A 4,871-nucleotide genomic window follows, 5' to 3' on the forward strand; every position below is an offset into this window, starting at 1 on the left:
GAAGTTTGACTTCTTCCACACAAAAATCTACCCCTGGTTAGCTGAAGCTTTCTTTATTTCAGGAGTATAATTCTGGACCACAGGGGGAGTCATTTTATTGTTGTACTGTTGGGAGTAACGTTTCAAATGGAGTAATCCCTTTTAACTCCAATAGGAACACTCTGGATGAGGAAATTCTGCCAGACTGGACTGCAAGTGACAATGAAATTATGCAAGGGCTTTTCTCATCAGGTAATGTTAAGTGTGTATGCTTTTAAATTTGAAGAGAGATCTTTTGCCAGAAGGAGAAAAAGTACAGCATTCTTAGAACACAGATTCAGGTATAAAATATTTTAATCACTTTGGGAGGGGGACCCTTGAAAGCCTGCAACATATTGGTTGTCACCAGAGTATCACCCAGTTTAACCAGAAATTACACAACTTCAAAGTTTTTTTATAACCTTATTCAGAAAATGTTTTCTTGATATCACGAGTACTAATTCAAAAGATAATTATGAAAGGATTGAGGGAGTAACCTGGTTAAACTGGTAGTTCTAGGTGACTCAAGCAAGTGAGCCAAGTGACATGTTCTGCAGAATATGAGATAGTAGGTAAGACCACAGTTATAAAATCCTTTTCCAGTTAGACTCTCCTGGCCTTGCATCTGCCAGTTAGTTAGCTGAGCCATTGTTTTAAAGTGATTAGAATGTTGGACTAGGGTCTGGGAGACCAGGATTCAAATCCCCACTCAGCCATGAAACTCACTGGGTGACTTTGAGCCAATCACTATATCTCTCAGCCTAACCCACCTCATAGGATTCTTGTGAGGATAAAATGGGGAGGGGGTGTATGCCACCATGAACTCCTTCTACTATCATAATAAATGAAGAAGTGGCCAACTGATCAGAAAAAATCAGCCTTGTCTGCTCTTGTGCCTTTTTGTGGAGGGGTATAATTCAGTGGCATGCAGAAGATCCCAGGTTCATTCCCTGGCATGATCAGTTAGGGGCCAAAGAGACACTTCTTTAAAATTTACCATTCATGTGGACAATCCTAAGCTAGATGGACCAATGGTCTGCTTTGGTTTAAGTCATCTTGTGATGTGTAGAAATCAACACATGAAGCTTTTCACAGAATGGATATTGTTGGAAGTGGGGCGAGAGCAACTCCTGTTTGGGTTCTTTTGTTCATATTATAGAAGGAAGATAGAGTTGGGGTCCTCCACCTGGCTAGGCTTGCCTACCTTTACCTGTGCTCTCTATCTAACTTCCTTCCGTTGTAAACTGATATGCTCAGGGAAGCTGACCTGCCGATTCTTCCTTTATCATCTTCTTCGACTGTCCAAGGAGAGAGGAGACATCTCTGTCTTTGTTCTCTCTCCTGAGACATGAGGGCAATACCCAAGTCTGGGCATTGCGCCTCCAGCTTAGAACTAGGTATGCCTTTCCTATCTACTATGTATTTCTATAAATAAAATAGCTTTTCTTATTTTATTAAGTCTTAAGTCTCTCTAAATGCAGGGCAAAAGCCTGCTACTTAGGTAAATACACAGACTGGCACATGCAGCTCAGACGCTGAGTTTCTCTGCATATTTCCATAACATAGGTTTATAGGTTCAGTGTGCTAAATTGAATTATGAGTTGTGCCTGAAAGCTAAAAAGGCTAAGTACTGTGTGCGATTTACAAAAAAGATCAAAGGAGACTTTAGGTTTAGAAAGAGCAGAACAAAAGACAGGAAACCATGGCTGAAGAATCAACACTTTAAGAGATAAGTATGATCATTGGCCAATGTCTGTACACCCATGCACTGGCTTAGAAGCAGGGGCTGGTTCTTTATAGCTGTCACTAGTGTTGCCACCCCTTTTTTTTGGCTATGCACCTATGCTTTTAGCAGCAGCTTGATATATTAAGGTAAGGAAGGAGAGCCTGTGGTCCTGCAGATGTCTTCCTCATGCAGTGGGGCCCCTCAGAGCTTGTGGGCCCTCAGCTAGTGTCTCTCCTGGGCCCCCCTGTTGCCGGCCCTGCTATCACTACATGGTAGGTTTGCCAGGTCAGAAGCATCCCAAAACCTGAGATTTGAGGGGCGGGCCCTAGTGATGTCATGGGGCGGGCCCGAGTGATGACATGGGGCGGGCCCGAGTGATGAGATGGGGTGGGCCCGAGTGATGACATGGGGTGGGCCCGAGTGATGACACGGGGCGGGCCTGAGTGATGTCATTAAGCATGATACATTAAGCATCAATCACAGTTGCTTGGAGCATACAATTTTAAAAAATCTGATTGGAAATTAAGATAGAAATCTTAGCTAAAAGATGGAGCCTGGGTAGGGAACATTTAATCAAGCCTACTTGCTTTCAGCAAGAAGGGTTAAGTGCCTTCAGGCCAGGGCAGTCACCAGAAGGCCACTGCAGGGACAAAGGAGCATAGTGTTGTGGAGATGTTAGATGGGAGCTTTGGGGAGTAAAGATGGGTGCTCCTGAAGGCTGCAATTCTAAACACACTTACTAAGGGATTAAGCCCCATAGAACTCAACAGGACTGACTTCTAAGTAGATATAGTTTGGATTGTGCTGTTGGTAAACCTTGACTAGGGTTCTTCTGCAAATACATCCATATCCAAGCAGGGTTGGCAACCCCCTGCCTGGAATACCCTGCCCTTATCTTTTAACGTGGCTGCTCCAAACGTTTTTACAGATTTGACCCTTTACTTCAGAAAGAGGTCTGAGAAATGAGTAAGAGTAAGAAGTATCTTTTAAAATTGTTATTTTCAATTCACTTTTGAATGAACATCATACCTACGGCAGATCCACACCATTCATTTAAAGCACATTCAACACCCATTTGAAGGACATGAATCCCACCAAAGAATCATGGGAACTGCAGTTTGTTAAGAGTGGTGAGAACTATAACTGTGAGGGGGAAATGACACTTCCCAGAATTCTTTAGGGGAAGTCATGCACTTTAAATGTGAGTTGCATGTGCTTTACACATATTGTGTGAATCCACTTAATAAATTTTGCCCGCATGTAAATTGTTTTAATTATTTTTTCAAAATGGAAATGAGCTATAAACTGTAGTGGGTGACCATGGGCTACTCACCATCTCTCAGCCTATCTGCCCCTCAGGATGAAAACAATGGAGAACCATGACTACCCCAAGGCATACTTAAAATGTAAAGGAAGTATTGTACAACCATAGTGTGAAATCGGATACTTATAGGGACACAGCATGACAAAACTGGGTGGAAGTAATGAGTGGGGTACCACAGGGCTCGGTCCTGGGCCCAGTGCTCTTCAACATTTTTATTAACGACTTGGATGAGGAGGTACAGAGCATGCTTATCAAATTTGCAGATGATACAAAATTGGGGGGCATAGCTAATACCGTGGAAGACAGAAAGAAAATTCAAAGGGTCCTTGATAGGCTGGAGCATTGGGCTGAAAACAACAGAATGAAATTCAACAGGGATAAATGCAAAGTTCTACACATAGGAAAAAGAAACCAAATGCACAGTTATAAGATGGGGGATACTTGGCTCAGCAGTACAACATGTGAGAAGGATCTTGGAATTGTCGTTGATCACAAGCTGAATATGAGCCAACAGTGTGATGTGGCTGCAAAAAAGGCAAATGCTTTATTAGTCTGCATTAACAGAAGTATTGTTTCCAAATCATGTGAAGTATTAGTTCCCCTCTATTCAGCACTGGTTAGGCCTCATCTTGAGTGCTGCATCCAGTTCTGGTTTCTGCACTTCAAGAAGGATGCAGACAAACTGGAACAGGTTCAGAGGAGGGTAACAAGGATGATCAGGGGACTGGAAACAAAGCCCTATGAGGAGAGACTGAAAGAACTGGGCATGTTTAGCCTGGAGAAGAGGAGACTGAGGGGAGATATGATAGCACTGTTCAAGTACTTGAAAGGTTGCCACACAGAGGAGGGCCGGGATCTCTTCTTGATTGTCCCAGAGTGCAGGACACTCTGCAGAGTGCAGGACACTCAGGATAATGGGCCCAAGTTGCAAGAAGCCAGATTTCAACTGGACATCAGGAAAAGCTTCCTACCTGTTAGAACCATATGACAATGGAACCAATTACTAGAGAGGTAGTGGGCTCTCCAACACTGGAGGCATTCAAGAGGCAGCTGGACAGCCATCTGTCGGGAATGCTTTGTTTTGGATTCCTGCACTGAGCAGGGGGTTGGACTTGATGGCCTTATAGGCCCCTTCCAACTCTACTATTCTAATACTGTGTTCAGTTCTGGGCACCTCATTTTAAGAAAGATATAGACAAGTTGGAGCGGGTTCAGAAGAGGGCGACGAGGATGATAGCCGGTATGGAGAACAAGTCTTAGGAGAAAAGGTTGAAGGAACTTGGCATGTTCAGTCTGGTGAAGAGAAGGCTGAGGGGCGACATGATTACACTCTTTAAGTACCTGAAGGGCTGTCACATAGAGGAGGGTACAGATTTGTTCACTGCTGCCCCAGAGGGTAGGACTAGGTCTAATGGTTTTAAGTTGCAGGAGCGTAGATTCAGACTGCAAATTAGAAGGAACTTCTTGACAGTAAGGGCAGTTCGGCAATGGAACCAACTGCCTAGGGAGGTGGTGGGATCCCCTTCGCTGGATGTCTTCAAGCAGAGGCTGGACAGCTATCTGCGGGAGATGCTCTAGCTGTGGATTTCCTGCTGTGAGCAGGGGGGTTGGACTCGATGGCTTACAAGACCCCTTCCAACTCTATGATTCTATGATTGGGTTGTCAATTCAAGTGTTCTTACACGGTTATCGTGCCTTCTCTAGCCCAGCTGTAAAGCTAAAACTAAAAGGCTGTGGCAGCAGGGGGCTTACTATCTTCATCTGGGTTGATCTGTCAGTCAAGGTTCAGCAATTACCTAACAC

The sequence above is a fragment of the Rhineura floridana genome, chromosome 4 (genome assembly GCF_030035675.1).
Source record: "Rhineura floridana isolate rRhiFlo1 chromosome 4, rRhiFlo1.hap2, whole genome shotgun sequence".
Classification (NCBI taxonomy): Eukaryota; Metazoa; Chordata; class Lepidosauria; order Squamata; family Rhineuridae; genus Rhineura; species Rhineura floridana.